We start from the raw sequence: 27,939 nt of genomic DNA, 5'->3' as shown, positions 1-27,939 counted from the left end.
AGCGAAGGAATTTTCTCTTTCCGCTTCCGGAACGGAGCTTCCATCTCTCTCTCTGCCGTGCTCTTTAAAGTCGGTACATGTTTTACGCGGGTTTGAATCTGCAATTGAATGATAATATTGATTGTTTGTATTGAATCGCTTTTCGCGCAACGCTGCACGCGAGGCAAAATACTGGCGTGCCGTTCAATTCCGGGACGAGCAGGGGGAATTTGAAACGTGACATGAGCGAGAGAGACGTGCGGGAAGAAGCTTCTCGACGACGGCAGAACGATGGAAATGCCCCATGTTGCGCGCTCGAGACGGAGAATTGTGTGGCCCGGCCTGTGTGAGATGCATCGTCGACGTTGTTGTCTCTTGCAGGAAGTGATTCGCCACCGACATCCTTGCGCAGGATCGTACGGTTAATTTGCAGTTCGTTGAATGTCGCGAAAGCTTGAATATATTTCGTTCAGTTGTACGTAAGTAAGGGCTGATAATGGCAGCCGCGCGCGATATACGGTTCGACTTCCGCCCGGGAGACAATATTTTTCTCAATATTTACAGTAAAAAAGTAAGAAATTTCGTCATATGATTAATAGATATCGTATTCGTACATGTGACTTTAAAATTGAATCATGCTCTTCCGATTTCGACAAATTTACCCGTGAAGATGTTAATTTCAACAAATACTTTCCGTTCTCTTAAAAAGTCTCTTCGTTTCTATTCGGAATGTATAAACAAACGCCTATTTTCTTTCCACACGCGCTTCACTAAAATAAATAATTGTTCACAATTTCGATAATATTAATTTTTCACCTCGTATTTATCAGGATATTTTCCTTGCGCTTTGCTGCGACCCGTTTTTTAAGCTTGTGTGTGTGTATATATATATATATATATATACAGAGCAAACTAAGCTATATGAAAAAGATGAAATAATTATTAAACAGCGTGTTTCTTCTAGTCATTCTCAAAGATAATTGACACTTACAGCAGTTTATGTGCAATTCGACTAACAATAGTGTGAATATTATATCATGATTACCCGCGAGTTCATCGTCCATAATCAAGCACACGTGTGACGCTGCTGGCGACACTGCTGACGTTGAATAGTCCAGCCAAGATCGTCTTGGCTCTTATGTCGGCCTTATTTCCTTCCGATGGAATTAACACGTCGTCACGAACCCGTTGTCGTCGCCGTGATGATCAAAGACATTGTATCATTTATTCTCTCGGCCGACTCACGCGAGTCTCGAGTTGATCGCGCGACGGACGAGTTTTCGCGTAAAAGATCTCCCCCACGTCGCGCACGTGTGCGCGAGTACTTGTACAAGGTGGAACGTCAACAGTAATCCCCCCTCGCATCCACATTAAGAACACCCCTATTATTAATAAGCTACAACGTAGACGCTTTCGCGAAGACCGAGCGTCCTTCTCCGCTCGCTCGCACGACAGAACGGCGAGAGGCGAAGTTTTCAACCTCTCGAGCTTATCCATCGACCTAAGAAACCTCTTATGACGCATTTTCGAGGTCCGCATCCTAATCCGCTCCCGTCTTAATTTCGCCCGGGAGAGAGAGAGAGAGAGAGAGGCGCGGTCACACCGAAAGCCGGCGGGAAATCCGGCAGAAAAGCCGCCGTCACCGCCGTCGCCGACGACGTCATTTCGGCACTCCCTTCAGTACTTTCCAATTTTCCGGCGCTATTAGCGATTAACATTAATTCCGTCGAAATACGCGAACCGCATGTAAAGCGCGCGCGCGCGTACCTGCGCAGTACCGACGGTTGTCGCGGTCGCCAAGTTACGAGCAAGCTGTTGCGGCCCGTCGTCGAATTGGTTTCAACAACGTGCCGTTGCACTCATAATTGCAGTCGTACTCGCAGCTCGCGTTGGCAGTTTTCCACGTGGCCGAAAAGAGCCCCGGCGCAACCCTTTTCCCAGGTCTTCACCTCCCCCTCCCGGCCCTCACTCTCTTCTCTCTCTCTCTCCCTCTCTCTCTCTCTCTCTCTCTCTCTCAGTCGCCCCGCTCGCTCCCTTGCTCTCTTTTCCTCGCCCTGTCTTCTCTCTCGTCCTTCGGCCGGAAAAAGGCAACGCGATATCGCTCCACGGTTTTGGACGTAACGTTCTCCCTCGTCAAAAGCGCACGTCCGCTGATATTGAAAATGATTGCGCGAGCGCGATAAACTGCCGGCTCTCGAATGCGTTCCGTCAAAGAGAAATAAAATCATGCGGAGATCTCTCCATGATATTATTATTAGTGTCATTATACGCATACGCGCGCGCGAGAGAGGAATGGTGGGAATATCTGCCGACGTGCAAAACAGCATAAATAACAACGACGACTGTCAAAATCGCCGGGATCGTCCGGGCCAAATATTTCGCGGCGCGCTACGGCCGGCGATATTAGCCGCGAGCCCGGCGCGCGCGCGCGTGCAGCCGATCGATTTTTCGAAGATACCGTCGTGATTTCCTCCGCCCCGTGAAAATTCAAATCCGCTCGATGGAATGCAGCCCGCCGCCGGTGCATTCCGATGCTGCATCGACTCGCGCGTTTAATTCTGCGGGTTTACCCGGCCGATTCGTAAAAAAACACTTCTCTCTTTCTCCTTCTCTCTCTCTCTCTCTCTCTCTCTCTCTCGCTCTCGCTCTCTTTTTCTCTCTCCCTTCCTCGCTCTCCTCGGGCCGTCATTTTTCGGTTGCGATCAAGCGGATTAACATAAATCTCGCGTCTGAAAGGCACGAGTCTCGCGATGACGGCCGGTCGCTTACATTCCCGCGGCGGTGCGACGTCACCCCGCAGTAACGACGGCGGCGGCGACGGCGATGCAAGCTCCCGGGTGCTTCCGCGCCCGGGGAAAGAATCCAATGTTTCCGTGCCACCGGCTGGAAATGCCCGCTCCCCTTTGTAACCCGGCGATTTACGATCGATCGGGATTGCGAGGAGATTTATTAGAAATCCGTTCGCGACTTTGGATCTCCTCCCGAAACTCGCGTTCGTCGCGCGCGCGCGTTCCGACAAAAAGCCGCGCGCGATCAATCGGCGTATATTTTATTATATAGGCGAGATAGCGCGCGCGCGAGAGAGAGAGAGAGAGAGAGAGAGAGAAAGAACTTTACTCATCTGTAAATTCAGCGATGGATCTACGGCACGTAAGTAATCGCGGCGCGATTCCTCATCCGTATCGCGGCGATACAAACGTTCGCGGTACGCGAACGCGATATTGAAATATCGCGCGGCGAATTTGAATAAAAGAGAACGAGCGAGTGGAACAACAGCGGCCGCTATTGTTCCAGGATGCTCTCTCGCGAGACATATGATGATTGTATAACTATGTTTCGACTAAATTAACTAAATTAATTAATTCTTATCTAATCTTGACACGCAAACTGAACGAAGTGCTGACTTCATTCATTGGTTCACGTCGATCAGATGAAAATAATAGTATAATAAGAAAGTATGATAAAAGTGAAATAAGTACAATAAAAAAAGGCATAATATGCAAGCGTAGTGAAAGTAGAATAGGTGTAATCAAAAGATCCACAATCACGCGTAGAATTGTTTCAACGCAACGGAGAAATCAGGCGTCTTCGTTTTTTATCTCTTGTCGCTCTTGTCGCGCGACGATGTCCGCTAAACGAGCAGAATGAATGAATTTTGCCCAGCGAAAGACGCAGCGACACCGTCCAATTAGTTTGAACCGAATAATCGCGGCGGGCTAAACAAATCCCGTGGATAAAATTGCTTTCCCGAAAACAAATGAAATTCTGTTTCGGGCCACGCGGCGCGGCGCGGCGCGGCGAGTATTGTCCGATCGAGATGGGTGAAAACGTAATTATTGCACGCATTAGCGAAGAACCGCTCGTATCTCGAATTAAGGTCGTTCAATAGATAGATTTAGAGAGAATGTGCGCTTCCGAGCTGCTTGTCGTAACTATCCGCTGCCGAACGAACAAAGCGGGGGATACCGGGCGATTACTGCGAAATCTATTTTAAATTCGTTGTTAAAGCCCGGCGGAATCCAGGCAGTCGCTTCTCCCCCAGATTTATGACTGTCAGAGATCAGGGGAGATTTGCGCTTTCAGAGGTACCGCCGCGCCCGTCGTTGCGGCGGAGGATTCATTCCAAGTGTCCAAAAATCGCTCTCGCTTATTCTCTCGCCGTATGCTTGTCGGTCGTACACGACGGGCGATGACGTTTCCACGCGACGCGCGCGAGAAATATCGTTCGGTAATTAGCGGAAATTCGCCGGTGAGATTGCTCCGGATCCGTGAAAGGTCTCACCCCGGTCGCACTAAATTTATGCACCTTGCAGCTTTCTTTCGCATAAATTCCTTTCGGTTTTAGCAGATTCTGCGGGAGCGGACAGTCAGCAGAATTTATCTCGCTGATGGACATTTATTTTTTCGCGGAGTTTATCCCGTCGAGGAACACATCGAGCAAATTTTGCCAAAGAGGCAGCAAGTTTTTCGATAGTAGATTTCAGTCGCCGAAATGCGAAATAGCTCGTGTGACGGATAATAAATCAAGACGCGGAGCGTGCCGAGATACGTCGCGCGCTGCTGCGAAATTCCACGGTCACTTTTATCCCGGAAAACTCGCTGCGACTATTTTCAGATTGAAGCTTCGGATAAACACGTACGCAAGAGAGAGAGAGAGAGAGAGAGAGAGAGAGAGAGAGAGAGAGAGAGAGAGCGGACAACGGCTTTTTCTCTCCCGGCTCGTTACATCTCATTGTCCGCTTCGCTCGGTACTCATAGTAATAGCGCGGGCGTGTCTACGGCATTGATCGCTCGCGATGAGGGCGTTTACGTAATACTCGGATGGATGAAAACTCGATCGCCAGCTGCCAGGTGAATCGGGGACAGGAAGATGTCAACAAATAAAAACGATAGTAAATGTCCCGTGAAACTCTGATTAGCCGCCTCGATAGTCCTACTCGGCGCGCGGGCGCGCGGCCGGACAGAGAAAAGTACTGAAACACAGACGATTTATGCGAGAGCGAGAGAATACGAGGCGGAGCGTGAGCTGGAAATCGGGAATTTCAGCGTTCAAATGAACTTGTAGCGTGCGGCGGATCGAACGAAGGTAACTTTTAATCGAATCTTCCAGCGGGGCACGAACGGAAACCTCCGTCTCTCTTTCTCTCTCTCTCTCTCTCTCTCTCTCCTGTTGCTCCCTGCGTCCTCGTGATTGACAATCTGATTACCGTCCCGATTTTAATCTCTTTCTCATTAAAAAGTATTTGTATACGTAACCCGCGGCGTGCACAGCTTCGCCCGCGATAAAACATACGCCGGCCTTCTGCGGGTTTCGCGATTCGCTCCCTCACGCTTAAACGAATTGATTTATGCGCCTGGACGAATCCGCGGGGGGAGCGGACGGCACGCGCTGGGTTCCATTTATTTATTCGTTAAATTTGACTATGAGTGAAGAGCGACAGAGAGACGGAGGTTGCCGTTTTACCCGGATAATACGGATCGAACGCGTGCGATAAACGAAAAAGTGGGAAGCGACGATGAGAATAATCTACTTATCCGTTTCGGGGAAGGATCTCCCTTCGCGCGCGCGGTACACAAGGCAACAATTAACAAAATAACGTACGAAAACGGAACAAGAGGCGGACGAGAGAATAAAATCGAATGGAAATAACGCAAAGTGCGTGCGTGCGAAGAATGAACCGCCGATCGTCATGAATAACAACCGGAAGGGGCTAAATATTCAGTCGCCGCGCAACGGAAGGAGATTGCGGCGAGCTCGCTCAACATATTTGATGAGGAAGCGCATTGAAATATTTTGCAGACTCGTAAGGAGAGGATATCAACTATTCCTTGTGACCGTTCTCTCCTGGACGGGAAAAGAGGGAGAGAGAAACATTCTCGGGAATCGAATCGCGCGAAAATCATTCAGCGTCCACGCAGATACAACAAACAGTGCGCTGCTTGATTGCGTATTGTCTCTTAGGAGAGAGAGAGAGAGAGAGAAGGGGAGGGGGAGAGGGAGAGAATGCACAGAGCAGAGAGGAAAATTCTCCGTTATGTCAGCCAGTCATATCCTACGCGAACGAGCGAGCGCCATTCTTCGCTTTTTCGGCGTGTCGTTAAACCGTGTGAAAAATTCGACGCGATTCAATCCGCGAGGACCATTCGACTCGATCCGATAGTATAGAGACGACGGGACCGACGAGCAAGTTGCGCCACTCTCTCGGAGGGCCGCGGCTCTCCCGTTGCGCGCCGCAAGAAAGAAAGAAAGTTTTTCAACATTTTCCAGATAGCGGTTAACTCGCCGCTGCGTGACGAGGCAAGAAACGATCCCTTTTTATCTCGCTTAGCTCGCCGCCCTCGCCGGCGAGGAACTAACGCTCAGGAGAGACCCCGCTGATTCTTCCTCGACCGATCGACCGATCGACCGATCGATCGATCGATCGGCCACCCTTGGTCGAGCCGGAAGTCCTACAGATGAACGGCCATTGCTTTTTGTTTCTCCGCTCCGTTTTAACTCGCTCACGCGGACGCCACCGCAGACGCGACGGGGGTGTATAATATTCGTGTTTTATTATAACCTCGGGGCTAAAGCCCCTTGAGAGAGAGAGAGAGAGACCGGTTAATGCCGCGCATGCGCACCACGCGTGTGCACATTAGCGGACGTGTGCTACGCGAAATTCACTACGGACGGTAAGAAAGTACGCGCGGGTGTTTATTTTTATGTTGGAAATAAGCACGTAATAACGATGTAATCCGATAATATGTTGCCGGCTTTGAGTGGAGAGAAAAACAGAGATTGAAAGAGCGAGCGGAAGAGCGGAGAGGGGCAGGGGGCAGAGAGGAAGGGTAGCTAAAGCGAGGGCGGCTCTGGCCGGGAGGGTGAGAATGATCAACGGCGGCGGGGTCGATGCTAATCGACTTTCGAAAAACCGCTTTCATGAAAAGCGGCCTTTCACTGACGACTCGACATATTTATGCGATATAAAGCGGCCGCGAAAACCGTGCAGCTATTTCTGCGTGCAGCTGCCTGCTGCTACCTGCTCGCGCCGCCTTTCTGGAAAAATATTACAATTCAAATCAAGCTCCGCTCTGACAAGCACTCTCCCGAAATAAACCGACGTGTCGGGATTTCTCTCTCATGTAATTTCGATCAAATCGGAGTAAATTTCGCAATATAAAGCGCGCGAGAGCGAGGGAGAGAGAGAGGGAGGGGAGATGTGAATTTTCGTTACGTTGCCGTTTTATTCTACTTTTCTCATTTTCCACGGTGCAGTTACGCGAAGCTCTTTACTTAAAAGTGTAGCGGCAGACTGACGGACTTAATAAAAGTTAACTAGGTCGAAGGGAAGACCGTAACCCGCGGCGCGAGGACAAATATGAAAGTCATGACGAGAGTCAAGTAGGAGATGGACTTCTGAAAGATCATCCATGCGTCTCAGTTGCTGTGAATTTAATGATATTCGGATAACATCGCGATTGGCACACTGTTTTCCCAGATTTTTCCACGCACTGTGGATTCTACATTTATACGTATGATGATGAGAGAAGATTTGTTGCTCCAAGCTCTACAATGTAGCTGCGCTCTATTTCCCAATTTAAAACCCAATAGAGACGCAACGACGATAAACAAATATACGATTGCAGCACGTAGACTTATCCGAGGGAGAAAGTTTGCGCGATGTTACCAAATCGATCTTTCCCATTAACCCTCAAAAGCTGTGTATCAAAGAAAATCAAGCTAATGCTATCATGAAAAATTGAAATTTCACACACTCCACAGTCTATACTCTTTTATTTTAGAAATAAAAAAGGTCAAACTGATGACAATCAAATGTTCTATTACTAATTAGAAGATTAGACGTAAAACAGAGAAGTTATAGCTTGCGGCGAATAATTTAACATTTAATGAGACCAAATTTGCCGAATTTGCGCATGGCGAGGAATTTCATGCATGGTAGCCTTTAAGAGTTAAACTGCTTTCTCGCTGAAGATCCCTTTCAGGGCATTCAGGGCATTTGAGGTCACTTGAGGCGTTCTCGCCGAAATTCGTGGCAATATGGCGCCCGAATGGTTTTTGGAAGCTTACCCGTGGTAGAAATCGGTAATGCGCGTATTCCCATGCGAGTGTTTCCTTTCGACAAAAGCAAGAGAGGAAGAGAGGAAGAGAGAAAGAGAGAAAGAGAGAAAGAGAGAGAGGGAGAGCGCGGCGGAATACGTTCACACTGGGCATTAATAAAGCGGTCGCTCGGGCCGCAGGCTTCTCGCGCTGCGAAACATCGCCATCATCGCCGTCGCGCTCCCGAAGTGCGCATTTCAGAATTGCATCCCCTCGGAAAATTTCTTGCCCCGCTTTTGCTCGCGGATACGCGCGGTGTATCCCGGAGCGGAGTTCCCGTAAGAAATTTCGGCGAGACTTTCCGCCGTCGTTTACAAGTGAAATCCGAGTTTTCTCGGTCTCTCTTCCCCCCCCCCTCCCTCACCCTTCTCTCTGTCTTCTTGTCTCTCCTTTCTTGCACGCGCGCGCGCGTGAGCTACTGTTCAAGATGCCGAGACAAGAGAGAAAATGTCACCCGAGAAGGACGAGCGGGAATATTCCCGAGACCGCGCGCGCACCCCCGCGACGTATCCTGGTGTGACGTCTCGACGAGACGAGGCGAGACGAGTTCCACGGAGATGCGAACGCGCCGCGGTCGCGCTATTTCACATGCACACGCGTGCTCCTCGGAATGTGCGCTCGCGCGATCTTTTAAAGCTACAGCAGAACGGCCGAGAATCCGTTATTCTCCGTCCCGGGGATGAAGGCCCGTTTTATTCGGCGGAGGACGAATGGGTAAATCTATAGAAAAGACCTCACCGATTTTTTTCATTGTGAAATATGTTATAAAGGATGAAATTCTGAATGACTTTTCCTAATACAATTGTATGGGGGTCGCTGATAGTTTCCGAGATATATTTGATTTTTAAGTATTGGAATTTTGATTATCCTGGAATTAAATTCCAGATATCATAAGCTAACGTTATTTACAGTACAATCCAAACAGTTAATCCAAATATAGTGCATAGAAATATAGGAAACAGTACATATAAGTGGGAAAGCGACTCCGCCCCTCCCTCGCACCCCCTCTCCGAACAAATCCTAACCTAATCTAACTTATTGCATCTTTATATATTGTTGGGCGATGTTGAAAAGATCTCTTTAAAACACCTAATTATGTGTAGATATTATAATAAGTTAAGTTGATCCAGGTGATAGATCTTAAGAGAACTTTTTTCAACAATGTCCAAAAATATATAAAGATGCGATAAGTTAGGTTAGGTTAGGATTTGTTTGAGGAGGGGCGGAGCCCCTTTCCGGCTTATATGTACGGCTTATATGTACCTATATTTAAAGTGAATGAAAACTGCTTGTCTACTTCAAATATACTTCAACGTACAATTATAAAACTTTAAAGTCAAATATCACAGAAACTATAAGCGATCCCTATATAATTGTATTAGGAAAAGTCTCTCAGAATTTCATCCTTTATAATATATTTCAAAATGTCGAACATGCAAAAGAGCCACCGTCGATAGAAAGAGCTCGACGACTTCTGGGGCTGCAGAGGGGCGGAGGGGATCTGTTGAAGATCTCGAAGGAGAGAGATTTAGATGAAAGGTGCTGAGGTGAGGGACGGTAAGAGAGGGTCTATAAATTGCGCTTATTAAGGACGCGCGGGGAAAATATTGCGGTAACAAGCATCAGGAACTTCTTGTAATCTTTTGGGCCATATAATATAAATATAACTGGAGGCACTGCGTGCTCCTTGAAAAATATCAGGCACTGGTGGGACTTTTTATGTTGCGGGATGTTTTTTTTTTGTCAGTTGCAACTTCCCCCCACAGTATGTCGCTATAGAGTCTAGAGATCCGTTAGAAATATTGCGAAAAGGAATATAAATTTTGCGTAATTTTTATTTATGTAATTTTTAATATTTTCTCCGTCTATTTTCACCGTGCGAGTCGACTTATTGTCGGCTATGTTTTTGTGTCACGCTACGATATATTGGCAATGTTACCGGGATATATTTTTCGCTCGCGCAACTTGCGTCCGCAATTGCCTTCTGTGCTTGTTTTCCACCTCTGGATTTTTGGATTCTCGCTTGAATTATCGATTCCGGACGTCGGTCTTTCAAAGTTGCAGGTCGCTTCATCTTGGAAGGACACGCGCGCGCGCGCGCGTGCGCGTTATAATCGCACTTGTCAACCGTTCGAAACCCTCGCATAAATACGTTGGGATTTGACAAAGGTCTTTCTCCTACATTTGCCCGTCATCGCATCGCCCGAGTCCGCGGCGGAAGAATACGCTCTTCTGCGGCGGACAGGTTGCCGGGCTCGTTTGTATTCAAGATTCACGGCTGACCGCGACGACTGTATTTCTGGAAGCGAGGCCGACGACTGTATTTTCTGAAGCAGAGGCAACGTTGTGACACACACGTGAGTCTTGTCACACGACGCCAAAGAAGAATACTTTCACGGACTCGCGGGAAAGCAGAGACTTTACATACATTCTCTCTCTCTCTCTCTCTCTCTCTCTCTCTCTCTCTCTTTCGGCGGAGAACAAAATTAGCTTATTTATTAAAATGCTCGTTTGTTCCTTCCGCAAGGAAAGGAGCGGAAGCCCTCTACATTAAATCAGTGCTTTTCAACAAGCGCCGGTTAGAGAAGACCCCGCGAATTACTAAATCGCGGCCGCGAGATAGGCGCGCGATAATAAAATCCTGAGGAAGTGCAACGAGAGAGAGAGAGAAAGAGAGAGAGAGAGAGAGAGACGCCGCATTTGTTGTAACATTCTGAATCACGTCGAGCGAGTGTTTGCGCGAGCTTCCACGACCAGCCAACGTAATGTTTCGCAAGCTCGGAAAGGGTTGCGCCTCGCGCGTATTCGAGCGGTCTGAACTAAGGACCTCCGCCGCGACAGGAATTGTCGGCAGAAGGGGACGAAACACGACGGAACAACGACGACGACAACGACGACGGCGACGGCGACGACAGTGAAATGAATTTGGAATTTGTCGATCGTATCGCGCGGAGAGACGTGGCACGAATTGCGGAATACAATATGAAGCGTGGGGCTTCATCGAGATACCGCCTTATTGAACGTCGTCGAAGCGCGTCCTTTCGCAGAACTTGCACTTGCACCGCGACACGGCCGCCGCTCGCGCTCGCTGAGATTCGCGTTTTTGACTTTGCGACGCGGCGTTTCAAATTAGACCGACGTCTCGCAGCAGCTATTTTTCACGAAGGATCGAGCGAGATCACGGCTCACACGGGGGAGGGTGTCCTCCCGCTCGAACGTGTCCTGGGACGAAATTTCGCTCAAAAGCAGCCGAGTCGGTCGAATTCGAGTGATTTTTCGGTCGTACAGTACGGGGCGTGAGGAAGGTTCCACTCTGGATCGTCGGAAGCGAATATTTTCACTCGAAATTGAAGGGCGTGCCCGATGTACAGTCGGCTGATCAAAGGGGACGTCTCTCTTTTTTTTTCTTTTTTTTACGACGACTCCCCTAGCGCGACCCTAGCATTCAACAGCAAAATTGCTTTTCTTTTGTTTTAGTGATTTTCAAAAGATGCATCTTCTTATCGCGTACGCGCGAGACGCGTTACGAGGCAGAAGCGTCGCGACGATTTATAATCAATCGACCGTACTCTCACTCAGAATCCAGACACGCGGGGAGAATATTGTAGTAGAGGTTATAACGGACTTTTTGTAATGTTAAACCGGAACCGTACGGAAATACGAGCGGTATAAACGTTCAAAAATATTACGTACGTTCAATATTGTAATTACTGGAATGTTTTGCTGCTTCGTTTTATTTTTTATTATTTACTTTTCCCTCACGGTAATTCAAATCACAATATCGGTGCAGTTCAGCTTTGTAAAAAAAAAAAAATTGTAAAAGGAATACAAATTCAACCGAATACGATCGAAATTGTTGCATGCTTGTGCATTGTTTGTTCCAAAAAATCAGAAACATTTAACTTTTTATTTTACACGATGTTGTTTACTTTACTTAAAATACTGAAAAGTTTCGTTGTTTCGCTCCGTTTCTCGTTGTTTACCATTTCTGCAGCGTATCGTGTAGTCCAACCACAAGAAAATATAAGAGAGTATAATTTCAGAATGTAATTTCATTATTTTATTTATAGTTATATACAAAAGGGAATATAACGTGATTTTCCAACGTGATTTTCACTACAATATTTTCCTCGCGCATATTTTTTCTATCGAAATTTCCTAAAAGTCTCGACCGGATGAATACGTTTTTGGATAGTCATAGGCCGTGGCTGCTGATTCGATTACTCGGAGAAGCGTCGACGGTGTAATCAAGCAGCTATGATATTTTGACAGCTCGGCGTTTCGTTTGCATCATTAAGGAAGAGCACTCGCTGACATGACATACGAGCGATTCAGAGAAGAGTAATACGATTTAATCTAATGTCAGCCGACAGGCTAACGTTTTTACAGCACGGAGCGCTGTAGCAATAACTTCGTTCGAATCGACTGAAACATTTACTCATACGAAGTCAGAGTCCATTTTGCGTTACGGTTGAAATCTTCCCCTCTTACGATTCTGATTGACAGTATTTTCATTATCGCTCCAAGTGAAATTTCATCCTTTTCGAAGGCGAGATTTCACCCGGAAAGTAGAGTGAGATTCCAATCACTCGGACTTTGAGCGACAATCAGTCGAAATCTTGACCTCTCTCTCTCTCTCTCTCTCTCTCTCTCTCTCTCTCTCTCTCTCTTCAACTATCTAACATTTTTTTGTAGATTCTGTGAGGGAGATTCGTAAAAATTTACACGAAACCGTAAATACTACTCGGCGCTTCCAAACGACAGCCCTGGCAGACGCACAATTCGCCACTAATAGGCCGTCTTTGAGAGACGGCAGGATCAAAATAACCTGAGATACCTGCTTCAGAGAGTATCAAATCAGATCGTCACAGTTATATAACCTTGAAGGGTCGAAAGTACGATAAAAATCGCGGGGGGACTGGGGATTTTTCTGTCGTACCGAGAATGAATTCTCCGCCCTGAATCGTCCAGCGACTATCCTCGCTCGCGATTGAGAAGCGAGCCCGACGTGATCCACCGTGAGAGAAACACAAATCCGCTCTAATCGACTGAAATATTCACTCGTACGGACGCGGAATCCATCCGGTAAGCCCGGATGCCACTCTTACGGCTCCGCGAACGGCGATGTTTCCCGCTGTCCGTTTCGAGAGCTAATCGTTACTTTTGTCCTGCACGGGATTTCGCTCCAAGAAATCTACAGCGAGAGAGAGAGCACTCTGCACCTCCGCGCGACTTCTAAGGTGAACGTACGATTCCGAGAACGAGGCGATTCCGAATGAAAAGCTGCAGAAGCGTGTTGTAAGATACACGCAGCATTTATGGAGAAGATGTGCCAGAAGAACTGCACAGAAGCGGTTCGGAAGATTTTCTTTTAGAAAGATGAATCGCTTGAAAATACGTTCAGGAAGATCCTTCGTTATTGATGACGAAGAGCTAATTATTTATTCGTATATCGATTACAACATTCATTCCTACATATCAATTGTAACGTATCTTTCCTGGAAATTTCTGCTCGTGTTTAATTTTTAGTATGCGAAACGAACTTTTTTGGTTGCTTCGTAATAAGCAGCGCTTCGATGTCTGCATTAACTGGAAATATTCGTGGACCAGCATGAACGGACAGACGGAAAGACAGACAGGCGGATGGACGGGGGTGGAACATCCGCAAGAATAATTCCGAGACATTTTCACGCGGACACGCGGAAGGACGACGAGCGGCGTTTCCATACTTCGGACACGCCGTGGTCAGCGAGTTTTCATCCTCCAGACGCAACTTTTCGCCCGACTGCCTCGCGCGCGCGCGATGCGAAATTGATATCGTTTTCAACGACTCGCCGACCGAGGCCGAGTTAATCACCGGGAAACAGATCGGGATAAATTCGCGCGAGTTAAATCCGCCCATTGTGTAACGAAACGTCACTCTCTCGATAAACTGTAAAAAGTGAGGGGAATTTTTTATCGCATCGGACACTCGCGCGCGCGCGCGCGCGCGCGATATTTAAACAGTTTTGCAAACTACTCCAGCGTGCTCAAGAGTGCTCTCCGTTTCCCCTCTCCCTCCTCCCTCCCCCATGTTCCCGCTTTTCCATCTGCTGGAGTACTTAATATCACGACGCAACATTGGGGTTTGTTTTTTTTCCTCCCTCCCATCCCGCGCGATAACTTTCCGCGTCATCCGTTTCAGCCGGCAGTAACGACGCGGAATTTCATAAACGATCGCGCAATTGAAGCGCATTACATGCGCCGCGCGCGCGCGCGTCCAACTAAAATGCACTATCGGATAATAAACAACGGTTAAACGCGCGGCTCTCGCTTGTAAACGGAGCGGGCGATTCATTTTTACTGGAGTTTCCGTTTCAGCTGCGAATGCGTAATTGCCTCCCGACGCGTTGATTAACACATCGGCTGCCAAGCTAACTCGCGCGGCCGGCTCGCGAAGGGAATTCTTCGTTCCCTGACGGGGAGAAAGTGTTAAGTGGGGCAAAAGTCGCAACGCGAAACTTCCCTCGAGGACTCGACTCGAAACGAAAGGATTGCGAGGCTCTTTGATTAAAACAGGGGATACAAGGCTGGAGTTACAACTGCAGGCTTGAGTTGCGTTTCGACCGAAACACATACACGGAGGAAAAACAGCGTGGCAAAAGTTGCAACAACACTCACTCCCGTAATGTCGGATCATGCGGAAGTACGATCGCGTTTACTCGGGTGTTTGGTGAAAAATATTATGCATGTTTGCCTTTTTACCGCGTGATGCTGCGATTACCGGGATGCTGCTTTGTTTTCTGTTCGTTCATTACAATATTAGAGTGTAGTCCAGTTTTGCGAAGAATTTTGCAGGAAGGAATGTAATATTTTAACGCAATTTTCACCGTGTTTTCTCCTGCGTACGAGTTGATCCGCGCGGGTTTTCATGCGGAAAATACATTTTCTGTGTTGCGCCGAGAGAGTCTCGCCGAGTGAAATACGATTACTCAGCATATTGAGATAACATGCTGATTTTGAAGCGACGTCAAGAACAGAGTTTCCTAATGTCACCGACGGTTCGACGAGTCGAACTATATAAACAGTCGGATCGATAAACACATAGAAAGAAATTTATCGGTTGGTTTAGTAGGATTAATAAACATAAACAGGGATTTGTACCCCCGAGAGGCTTCGATCATTTATCAATTCTGTGAACGGCTACGATGAAACGTTGCTTTCTAATTGCGAGAAATTTTTCGGAAAATCTCAGACTGGGTAACAAGCAATTTCTAATTTTCTCTTGGAAAATCGCCTGGAAAATTCGAAATTGCCGGTAACCCAAACAATGTCGACAAAACGAACGTTATCGTGAGTAAATAATCATCCTACAAAATTGCGCAAAGAACGCGAGGAATCTCATCGTGTGATTGGGACAAGTGTCGTATTTTCGTTACCTTTGTAATTAAATCAGTTTCTCGTTTCAATAAATTCGTCCCTCTCGCTGAAGAGATTAATAGGCTTCATCGAAATCCTAAACGTTCCTCGGCCGGAAACTCAGAATTCTCAGGTCTCGCGCAAATCTGAGACCTAAAGAGGACCGCGTATATAAATTTTTTTTCAATTGCGATTTCTTCAATCGGCAACGCGCCTCCCGTTGTTAATCAATACTCAACAGCGATAATCGATCACTCGACCCTTGACATTCGACATCTCGTCGATTGAGTTTCCAATTGGATGTCCGCTGACGCGAACTTCATCAAAATTAGCCGGCATGTCCGGGCGATACGAACGCGAACGTTATCATTTATCTGCCGCGTAATATCGCGCGTATTATAGCGTGTTCCGGTATTCGCAGCACGCGAAACAAGCAGGAAGAGGATCTCTCAAGCTGCGCATCCCCGTCAACAAGCAGTCCACCTTAATTTCGCGGCCACTTTGGAAATTGAGATTCACCAGAAAGAAATTTAATCGCGGCAGAGTGAGAGTGACAGAAAGAGAGCGGCGGGTGAGGACGAAAAAGAGAAAGAGGGTGGGGGTAGAGGGATGACGCGGAAAAGGGAGGCAACTTAAATGGGTTTTCCCCTTATCGCCGGGCCAACTTTTACGACATCGGCAATTTAAGGTGGTAACTAGCGGCGATACGAGGTTTCATAAACCAACATGCAAATGGAGAGTGCATTTACTAGCTGATGTAGCCGCGGCTAACGAATATGGCCAGCGGAAATGCAATATCGCGAGGCGGCTGATAAACGGTCGCATTAAGCCCGATCTCTTTTCGCCCGGGCCGCCGATGTGCCGGCTTTTTGTTCCTTGCATTTACGAGTTAAAAATATTTGACTTATCGATGCGTTATTCCCGATGAGTTATCGCGTTGGGCGAATGAATTATCTCGGCCGAGGGGATGAATTATCTCAAATAATACGGTTCCGTTTTGCTCGCGAGTCTCCCTTCCCTCTGCTCCCACCCTACCCTCCTCCCTTCTCTCCTTCGGTGGTGTTTAATCGATTAACCGATTGAAACGTTTCGCTTGACGAAAATTAACATCGCCGGATTACGATTGCTCCGATCGTTTTATTTTGATCCGACTGATTGATTGCAAGCTGATCGATAATTAATTTCGTTAATCGATCAAGAGGACGCCATACTTGAAAACTCCGCCGACAGAGAATGTTGGCTTTTTTTCCGGTTGCAATGTTTACGCTGCATTGCTATCGCGCAGGATTGCAAATGGAAGCACGCGCAACAATGAATTGAAGCATTGCTCAGTGTGTGGACGGAAATGATAAAAAAATTTCGAGCTGGAGCTGTCGGTTGGCGTAAATATTCGCCAGTTATAAAAAGCTCCGTGGTTCGTACGTACCGAACATACGTGCGCTCGGGAAAATGTCAAGGAAGGCTTGCCTCTACAATTGAATCTAGAAGCTCCTAAAAATGCACGAAAAGTTTGCGGAAAGATTTCTATGCATGCGCGCGGTTAGGTTTCCCGCTAAATGTAGGGAAACAAAGTTATATTCATTTATGCAGGATCAGTGCGCGCGAGAAATACGAAGAAGGAAAAGTAATTGCGTATTGCTATTGTATATTAATAGATTGTACTTTAGACCGCACTGCGACTGTTTTGTTTTTCTGACATGAAATTCTTAGGATTTACGTTGTCGACACTTCTCGAGTTCCTCGTCCACTTTAACGTCCCCTTAAATTGTCCGTAATTATTATTTAATTTACGATGCATTACATTGTTACACGGGATCCGCCCGACGCAAGACACGCTCGTGTGAATTATTTCTCAGGTTAGATTCGTGAGCATCAAACCGAGCGCAAATGTTCTCCGCCATTTTGCGAGTAAGCGCGCAAAATTTTGAGTTATTCGATCGAAGAAGATCGCCGAATGATCGCCCTCGATGCGGTAAATGAGCTGTGACGACGTTCGCCGCCGTGCGCTCGTAGATTAGGTCTCTCCTTCTCCCCCCTCGCCCCTCTTTGTCAAACTGAACAAGAAAGGACATTACTTCGGCCTTCGCTCGCTGCCGATTGGCGAACGGCGAGTAAAGACTCGAGGCATCGCCTCGATTATGCGCCAATTTTAATTATGTACTTCTTTAATTAACAATTCAAAATTCCCACGTCATTGTTTGCAAAGTGCGGCCCGAAAACTTTCTTATTCGGCTCGGCCTGATCTAGGAGGCGCACGACGTCGCCATCGCGGCTCATTCCTGCGCATCAGACAATTGCACGATCACGATACAGCGAACTTCTGCAATCGCCAGCTCAAAACACGACGTGGTAATTTTGCGTCTGCAAAATGGCAGACAACTTTCGAGACCTCGCTTCGATCAGTGTCGTCTACACGTACACGACATTGTCGCGTCTTGCGTCGGACAGCCCGTCGTGACGTACACGACTGAATTATCGATTATTGCCTCAACGAGATAATTGATTGAATCTCGCGACGAATGACGCGTCGATTATTCCTAAGGCAACTTTTTCGCGCTCGACGCTGGCCTTCGGCGCGGCGTGTGTGCGCGCGACGCGAAAACCGCGAAAAAGCAATAAAATCCGTACCATTGTGTCTACAGGAGGGAGGAAACTTCATCATCGGACGCGGAAACCGTCCGTGCTATCGCGCGTTTTTCCAGCGCTTCTCGAGAAGCAAACAAAGTCCGGTCTTCTTTTTCTCCCGTCGCCATGCAACACGCGGCACAGCGGGGGTGGCTACCGCACACCCCCCCCGTCGCAAAGCGGACGTATAATCGTTATATCGATAATTTAATGACGTGTTACGTGGCGCTGTTATTACCACGCGGCACCCTAATAACCGAATCATAATGTGTGAACAAGCGAGGCCACCTGTCAGTTATTTGTTGCGCGCGAGCGAGCCGCGATACATTATAACGGGGGAAGGGGAGGCTCGGTCGGCTCGAGTTTTCCGTTGTTTTCCGCGAGTTCATTCATGGCAAGCAGACCGCGACGGTGACTCCGGCGATTCTGTCTCGTTACGTCGCCATGGTCGGATTTGAGCGAACGTGCAACGCGATTATGTCACGATAATCATTGCTACATTCGCAGTCGCTGACGCAACGATGCGTCTTTCGATTGAATATACAGGGTGTTTCAAAGGGGGGTTATATGCGGTTGTATTTCTTTCATCGAGACGAACCGAACAAATTATTACAAATGTAGCGCTCAAAACGATCCGTTGAAAAGTTGACCCGTCGGGTCAAAGCTAAGAGAATTAATCACGATTTTAATGTAATATTTGTTTAAATGAATTTCAAATGCTGAAAAACGAATAAAAGTTATCAAAGAAAATGCTCTCGAAATATGTTCACTGCGTGAAGCAATACAATTTTGGATTCGTCGCGTCAAAAGTTGTTGCTCGTTGCCAATCGAGTTGCCGAGTAAAAAATTGTCTTCAAATGACTCCACGGGTGAAAGTTAGATATATATGTTAACTAAGTGGTTAATAAGTGTTATATGTATTATGTTAACATCGAAATTCACTCTTTCGACATCAACTTTTTAACTAAACGTTTTAGGCAATACGTTTATGGGAACTTTTTTCTTTATCTTGATGAAATGATTAGAATTACATATAAGTCATCTTTTTTGAGATACCCTGTACGTATAGACTTTATTCTTACTTTACTCACTACACGATATTATATTACAAAATACGTTTTCTCACACGTTTGGATCATTTTGAGAGAGGTACGAATGACATGACTTATCTTAAACAAAAATGTTGTTCATAAAAGAAAGATTATACAGGATGTTTAAAAAAGAGTTCAGGACTTAAAGTTATAGGGTATATAGTATTCACAAAATGGAGGAAAAAAGTTCTAATAAACAATTCGTCTATGTCCAGCCCGTCTAATCTATCTTTCATCGAGGAATTTATTAAAATGTTGGACGAATTACATCAGAGGATACAAGATGCCTGTCAAACAGTCAGGATAAAGTCGGGAATTGTGAAGCGTGCGTAAAAGAGTAGGAAGAGGACGATTAGAAAATTTTCTGTAAACTTTGTAAGCACCGGAAGTAGGTCACTCGCTTTAATTGAAATAAATAATCATAACCCTGACAATATTAATTTTTCGGCCCGTGTTTATTGGGATTTTTTCCCTCCATTTTGTGAGTACTATTTGCCTTTAAAGTCCTGAATCCTTTTTTCAGAACACCCTGTATATGACGTATGATGATGCATTCGGATCATTATGCGTCACGCAGAGGTTTATTAATGCATCGTGCGCTATGCACAGACCGAGGAAGGATCAACTCGCCGATTGGCGCCTATTAGCAACTAACACCACTCGCTATTCGCCAATATTATTTTGCATTAACCGCTAATATTGCTTTACATCGACTCCAGCCTCAAACTGCGGAAATCGATCCGATATTTCGACGCGATAACGCGAGGAACTATCACCGCCAGCAGCGCAATTGCTACGTGCGCGACTCGAACATCGGGTGTCACCCGAATATCTCGGTACATTCTCGCGCTAACCCTCGTTAGAGGGAGAGAGAGAGAGAGAGAGAGAGAGAGAGAGAGAGAGAGAGAGAGAGAGAGAGAGAGAGAGAGATAATCCGGGGCTTTTCGCGAGTCCCGTCTCTCCGCGCGATTTGCATACGGGAATACATTTGGGACGCACGTCATCCGCCGCGCGAAACATTCCCGGCGTGGATAAACGCACAGTAGTGACGGCTGGACGGGAAAGAAGGAGGACACGGGGACGAAGAGGCGCAGGAAGAGCAGGAGGAGGAGGAAGAGTGAAGGGTAGGAAAGTGGGGAGGGGGCTTGGGGGTGTGCGCGAGAGTACGGCTCGAAAAAGAACGCGAGTACAAAAGGGATCGCGAAACGGCTCAGCCGTAAACAGAAATGCATTCTATATTGTGACGTCGAGCTGGGCTCGCGCGAGAAGAGGGATGGAGGGAGAGAGAGTTCGCGGAGGTGGATGGGGGTAAATTCGTGTGCTCGTAGGTGCATCAACGAACGCGCGCGGATGCCGGGACGAGTACGAGGGTGGTTCTCTCGCGAGAGGGTGTATCGATATCTTTTTTTTCCTCCCTTCTCTCTCTCTCTCTCTCTCTCTCTTTTCTCTTTCCGCCGGCTCTCCGTTCCTCCCTTGCGACACCACCTCACTGCCGCCGCTGCAGCTTGGAACTTTAGTCCATAAACGAGTTCCGGATAGTCAGATAGGAATCATTTATCCGCCGCAACGTGAATTTTTATGTGCACGCGCGAAGTCTGACTGTGCAGCTTGAATCACTCAAGATGCATAGTCAACGCAACGGGAGATGCGGCTGGAAAGAGAGCCTTTGTTCCGAAACCCTCGCGGACTTAGCTTCGTGCAAGCCGAATTCTAGCTGGACCAGAGGGAGAAAGAGAGAGAGAGAAAGAAAAGAGAGAGAGAGAGAGAGAGAGAGAGAGAGAGAGAGAGAGAGAGAGAAAGGCTGTAGTAATATTTTAGTTATTAAAACGCTCGGCTATTATAAAAAAAATTTAGTTATTAAACGCTCGGCTATATATGTAGCGACTGCTGTTTTGCCGAGCGAGTTTCGATTTACGTTTAACGTGTCAACGATTGAACTGCAGCGCGTGTTTGAATTAAATTGGACGCGCGATATTAAAAAAAAAGAGAGAGAGAGAGAGAGAGAGAGACCGGACGTTTTACGAACACGCGCTATCGCGCGCCATTGATCCCCGAGGTGAATTTCCCAATTAAATGACAGTGTCCTAACTTGGGACAATTGCAGCAGTTTTCCTTGATAAATCAGCTAATACGACCCTGTGTTGCTGCCAAAACTGTGTGTTGTTTAAAATTTTTTATATCATCGCTTGACAACTTTCGGACAAAATTGTCGGACTATCGCATAGAACGTCGGAATATCGTAATTACAAGCTGATTAATTACAAGCGTAATGCTGGCGATTCGAGCAGTCGTTTGACGACATCTTAGAAATCGATAATTAATATCAAACTAAAATGTGTCGTTGACTGAAAAAAAAAAACTGAGCTAAACTGTCATGTCGTTAAACGATATCTCCGAGAGTCATTTCTCGGAGAAGAAATTATGAGTAAATTCGAATTTATCCATAAATTTATCCATAAATTTGAAATACAACGCGATTAAAATTCCGGATATTCAAAACCGACAGAGTTAACTTTGTGTACTTAACTTATAACACGCGTATATCATTAAATTATTAATTTATTTCCACGGTGAGATTATTTGTTCGCTAATTGGGACATTCATTTCAGACGCATCTGAAGTAATCTTTCCGATAACTTGTAACCTTAGCGGTACCATAGTATCCGTGTTTAATTAGAAGCATACAAGGTGTCCCAAAAATGTTGAGACACGCATTATTTAGCGCTTCATACGGAATTGCCCTTATTCTGTTTGTCGGGACTCGATGCGATTTGCTATTGTGCATGCACTACGTTAAATTACATTGTGCGAATGTTGAGATTCAACACTCATCATGTCGTTACGTCGAAATCCGCCGTCGTTCAACGAGATTCATCGATGAAACCCGCCGCCACATCCCGAACTGCGTAGCCAGCTCTGTATGGTTCCACGTTGACAGTGCTACTTCGCTTCGCTTCACTTCACTTCACTTCACTTCATTGCACTGCACTCGCGACGCGATTGATATTTGTATTTTTAACGACGTTTTACGAATCGTCGACTCCGCGATAAATGCTTCTGATTAATCGGTTCAGGGTCACCTCGTCGACATACGGCACTTCTTTACGGCAGGATTTGTTTATTCGCAGAAATTTCTTCGTACGTATCCGACCTTTTATCGTTTATTACAATTTATCGTTTAATACTTCGTGGTTCGCGACACTGGAGACTGGTATGCAGGATGCGTCACGCAATTTTTCTTTTAATGGAATCATACTACTTTTGCATAAATAAATTGTTGTTCCGAACGTCCTGTGCATAAAAGCGTCAGGGCAAAATACTCGACGAATCAATATTTTACAGGACATCTGAAATTTCCGCATAAAGCACGTGTTCATAGAGAAGTTTCAAGTATCTCGTGAAATATTTATTTGCCGAGCGTCCTGCTCTAATACTTTTATGCACGAGGAGTGTTCTGAAGAATCCATTTATGCGAAAGAAATATGGTCCTATTAAAGAAAAAGTGCAGTTGCGTGTATTCCTCCGATGTATCGCTGCACACACGGAAAGAACGAATTGATATAGAAAAATAGACTTCGTCGTATTATTTAACTCTTTCGCCTCTCTACCATTTTTTTTCCATCTTCAACGAGATGCGGATGTTATGTTACGCGAGATTGCGCAATGCATCCTATAGACGCGGCGTCAACCTGCCAAGTTTAATTTTATCTACGTCCCTAACCATATTAAATAATTTTTGTCCAACTCTGAGTGAGCTCCTCTACTCGATATTAAAATAAAAAAGTAGTAGAAAAAAAAATAGTACAAGATAAACGTTTCTGCAAGAACAAATGTCTCACGAGACGAAATGACGAAGGATCTCAGAGTGATCCGCTACTGATTAATTTCGGAACGGAATTTACGAGTTCGTTTGAATGAATTCGCTCGACGAGTGTTTACCGCGCGACACGACCGGTATGTCTGTCACTTCTCAGGCGTATACTCGCGGTACAACAAAGTTCGTCACTTCGGAAACACACCCGCGAATCACGCGAGAAACTCACGAATTGAACGGCGATCACGTCGATCGTAAAATGCTCAACATCGTAGGCGAGCAAAGTAATCGAAAGTGATGTGAAGATCTCACGCAAAATTGCGATAGTTCCGCGCGATAAGTATCGAGGCAGCCAGCTTAGTGATGATTACTCTCCGACGCAATGTGTTTGCGAACTTTACTCCGTCGTACTTCTGCGAAGTTTATGCTCGCAGTGGCTCGTCGTATTTAACTTGGCAAAAAATCGCGCGTGAAAAACACAATGGCGATGCGAACGTAAACATGGAGTATCGGAGACTGAACATCGCGATGATCTTGTTTCGCGTCGCGAAACGGAATTAGCAAATCCGACTAACGAAAGACTAAACAAAAATTCGCGTATTCTTTTGATAAATATTTATCGACACGGTAAATGTTTCGTCGTTTCGGGAATACACTCGCGTGACTTGCAAAACGGGCGCAACAAACGAGCGAGCGAAAAATTGACCGCGACAACGACTGCGAAATCAATTGCGAAACTGTAAAACCAAATTGCGGTGGATCTTCGTTGAAATTTGTTTTTCCGCCGCGGGTTTCGCGGATTTTTGTTCCATCTTCTTCGTCCTCACGCGGTATAATAGCAATTGTGCGATTGTGCCTGCGCGAAATTTAACAGTAATGTCTGCGAGACGGTTGCTAAATTTATCGACGCGAGCCAAATAACACGGCGCACTTTTGATGCGCATAATAGTGGACCGGACGAAATTTCACACTAGGCACAGTCGGGCTATCACATTTATATAAATAAACGTTTATTAAAGTCCAAGACTGCATGTGTGCAATAAGAGAATTCCATAATGGAATACTGATGAAATATTTTATAGCTAAAATATTAATATTAGGCAACATGGACGTTTGAACCAACGACCCCTCGATTATTTCGAGCATATTTTTCGTACAACAGCGTACACATATGTCGAGAAAAAATGTCTGGTATTTTTAATTATATAGTTACACAGCACAGGGAGACAATTTCTATAGTAAGTGCTCCACCATAGGGAGTTAGCGATAATATTAATTATAATAGCGTCAATAGCTTTGAATATCGATACATTTTTTGTCGGAATAAAGAGAAAATATATGATTGACGCTGAAAATGACTCAAATTTTCGTGTGATTAAATATTTTTCTCTCAATGCGTAAAAGCGAAAACCTAAACACGCGAATATTTGTTAGCAGATCGCATCGATTTCAACAAGTCTTATAAAAAACACCCGCCACCTTTCAGTTTCCCAAATCATTTTTTTCACTCACCGAAATATACCGGAACTCAGGGCCGGCCTAGTTTTGCCTCCAGTCTGCCATCTGTCTAACAAAAAGATACAAAAGATTATCGATTAAATCTGAGAGTTCAGGTTGAGAAATTGGTGCGCATAGATATAGAATTCATTAGCCTTTTGCGATCGGAACTCTCCAAGATTTCTCTATCTCCATAATCATATTTCTTTCCGAGACTCTCTCGTGTTTTTGGCCGCGAAGGGCTAACCGAAGGAATATGCAAACTTACCTTCAAGCCGACCCTGCTCGGCTCGAACCGGATTTTCCAGCATCCACATCCACCGAAATTACATCCACCGTGTGGCCACAATCTCCGCCAGATCTGAAACAAAAGCGAGTTTCCTGGTTAATTATACGGAGAGGTCACGTATCACAAGCTCACATTCAAAATTCAAGACAGCGTACTTTTCTCTTGAGCGGATGAAAATCAAAATTCAGAGTTGAAAGTAACGCGTTTGTAACGCCGTTTCAAGTTCTTTCTTTTCAACGACTCGATAACAGCATTATCTTTTTATTCAGTGAGAGTAACAACAACGGAAACGCAATTAAATTACATTTTTTGAGCAACAGAATAGGCAGAGAGAGAGAGAGAGAGAGAGAGAGAGAGAGAGAGAGAGAGAGAGAGAGAGAAATAAATCTCTCTCTCTCTCTCTCTCTCTCTCTCTTTGTCTCCCTCTGCTAAAAAAAGAGATCCTCAAAGCACAAGATGAAAGAAGTAACGGAATTATGGCGATTCAATGCTTCTCGAATAATGATAACGGTTTCAACACGGTGCTCTTTTGCGCAGCTTTTTTAACAATTATTATACTATCCAGTAGAGTCTAAAGAGCAGAAACTACGAATTTCTGACACGTGATCGTTTTTTCCCGGAAACTTTTCTACTCGGGTAACAGGCAGCGAGAGTATATATAACGATAACTTTTCCAGGGTAACTTTCCCAACCGTGCGAAAATCGCTAAGTACCTTGAAAATTCAACGAGGCTGCCATTGTTAAAGAGACACGACCTCGGCACGGTAATTACACGAGACGCGTCTCTCATTTCGGTCGACCCGCGAAAATCGGAAATGACGTCCGCCGAATTGTGTTCACCTTCGCGTCAAGGACTGTTATGATCGCTCGGCGGTTGCGTACGTGCGTATATTAATGTCCCCAAGGTCACGTGACTTTCAGCCGAGGCGAGAGAGCCGGCACTTTACCTACTCGTTAACTCAACAACATTCTTCATCTCGCGGTATCAATATTGTGCGTTCTCTCCTCCGACACTTAACTCCCCTCGTTTGACCTTCAGACCCCGTCAAAGCGCATAATTCTTCCGCAATGGGACGGCAACTCACGATCAAGCGGCAAGCAACGATCTCGCGATCGAAATAGCCAATCAGCGTCACGGAAAATGGCCAACGACGATGTGATTACACCGCTTTTCCATATTAAAAAGAAAATATTACGCGGCCCGCGTATATGTGAATAATTATCAGCAAAGTTACGTTCGACCTAGTTGCGCCAACATTTTTCATGCAACTTTAAATTGGTTCAATTACAATTATACAGTATCCGTCGCCCCCCCTCTCTCTCTCTCTCTCTCTCTCTCTCTCTCTCTCTCTCTCTCTTTCTCTCACACGCGGAGGGTAGACGCAAAAATTTCAACACGAATTTAGGGCACTTATCGCCAGACCTCGGGGCCGCATTAGCTCGAGGCGAAGTTCGTTTAAGCGACATTTTTGCGATTACCTTACGTCACGGATCGTGTTACACGAACTACGAACTACAATTCCGCGGTGTAGTTCGCCAGTTTTAATTGATCGCGACGATGCAAGCGGAAACGCGACAAGTTGCGCGATAAGTTTTCCCAAGGATGCACGCGATGTCCTGCAGCTGCGGAGGCAAACGTGTACCGAGAAGAAGGGAGAAACAAAAGAAAAATTATTACGGCGGGTATCAGTAATAACATATCCGCTCGACATCCAAATCACTCGTTTCAAACGGATAGAATCGCGCTCCCGCGAAAGCTGTATTTTATCCGGCGAGAGTGTCCGTTTCCTCGTTTCCGGAAAAATCAGTTTCCCCCGCGCGAAAAATGCGCGCATTAACGCGAGCGAGCGTGTTGTTAATATCAGGTGATCTCAAAAAACGTGTTCGCGCGGTTTTTCTCCGAGTCGTCGAATCCTGCCGCGAGAATTGTCGGCCGCGCGCGTTGTCGGCAGAGCGGATTTGCGCGAGTTAATCGGTGAACTTTGCCGCGGCATGGTCTCTTGGATTAATCACCCTTTTAAGGCGTCCGTTGAATCGAGTGTAATTCGAGGATGTTTGCCCGACGCGTTTAATCTCGCGTGAGAAGCGTGTCGCAAGATATGCGCGCAGCATTTGCGGAGAAGACGCGCCGGAAGAACGGACTGCACAGAAATGCTTGAAAAGATTTTCCTCCGGTGATGAAATCGCTCGCGAAGGTGCGCGCCACGCTCGGCGTCAAGAACGATCAATTGTCTATTCGTGTGTCAACGACATTTTATTCATGTATCGATTGTAACATCTTTCCTGAAAATTCTCGCTCCTGTTTAATTTTTCACACACGAGACCGCCGGAACGTTCTGCTAATGCATTCGCCGAGTTAAAACGCCTTCTGTTTCTCAGATACTCTCCCGCTCGCGGTGCGAGCGGTAGCTGTTTACGTGCGAGGGGGTTGCGAGGAAATGCATCGGGTGACCCACATATCCGACATACACATACAGTTTCCGCAGCCGCGTGTCACACGCACGCAGTGGGGGATGCACCTTTATCGATTGCGTTCCTTTCTTTCACCGGCGCGCGCCGGCGGGGAACGTCACGGTTGCCGCGGTCGCAGGACGCGCGGAGGACGCGGAGATGCGTCTGATTTCGATGTAATAATTATGCATCGCGAGGACACCCGCGGCCTTCCAAATCAAGATCGAGCGACGACGACGCGGCCGCGCGCGGTCCGCTTAAATTCTAATTCGGAGTCCCGCGCTTGATGGGAGATCTCAGCCGAGCTCGTTCTCGCTTGATCGCGCGAGTCGATCGTTTCATTTGTCATTTATCGCGAATCGCGCGTCCGCGTTACGCGATACGCTAGATAGGGACTTGACGCGCGCCGGCCGGCCCCGTGATCGAGCCAGGAAATCGCACGCGGTCGCATTATGGAGCGAACCATGATTCTCCGCTGAATCTGCGCTGGATCGCAACACGAAGTACCATTCATGTGCGTACGTGTGACTTAATGTATATCGCGTTTATCGGGAATAATCGCGCGTCAAACGCGCGGTATCGCCGCGCACGGTATCTGCCCGTTGACGCGGGCCCGGCGGAGAAAATATCGGAATCGAGTTGGAATTAATGCCCGAGCGAGAAGTAGTATTCGAAATGTGATTACACACAGAAATTT

The 27,939-nt window shown here is 46.4% G+C and overlaps 2 protein-coding genes across 3 annotated transcripts in view; one reads left to right on the top strand and one right to left on the bottom strand.

The window, feature by feature from the left end:
* The window catches only part of mRpL54 (mitochondrial ribosomal protein L54), a 118,894-nt gene that overhangs the window by 41,708 nt on the left and 49,247 nt on the right, over positions 1 to 27,939 (bottom strand). Inside the window, exons 1-3 of one of the 2 annotated variants that reach the window (XM_025297646.1) lie at positions 25,505 to 25,601; positions 24,771 to 24,863; positions 24,518 to 24,572 (exon numbers count right to left, since the gene is read on the bottom strand). The gene's annotated coding sequence lies outside the window, so the exon portion shown is untranslated. Of the gene's footprint in view, positions 1 to 24,517; positions 24,573 to 24,770; positions 24,864 to 25,504; positions 25,602 to 27,939 lie in introns of those variants that run through there. The other variant, XM_019845533.2, reaches the window with a different exon arrangement.
* The window catches only part of LOC105192121 (uncharacterized), a 78,367-nt gene that overhangs the window by 13,228 nt on the left and 37,200 nt on the right, over positions 1 to 27,939 (top strand). The gene's annotated exons all lie outside the window — the stretch shown is intronic.

Source organism: Harpegnathos saltator, unplaced genomic scaffold (assembly GCF_003227715.2).
Source record: "Harpegnathos saltator strain DR-91 unplaced genomic scaffold, Hsal_v8.6 scaffold182, whole genome shotgun sequence".
NCBI lineage: Eukaryota > Metazoa > Arthropoda > Insecta > Hymenoptera > Formicidae > Harpegnathos > Harpegnathos saltator.
Note: the sequence above shows the minus strand (reverse complement) of the source record. Positions and strands in the feature narration are given on the sequence as shown.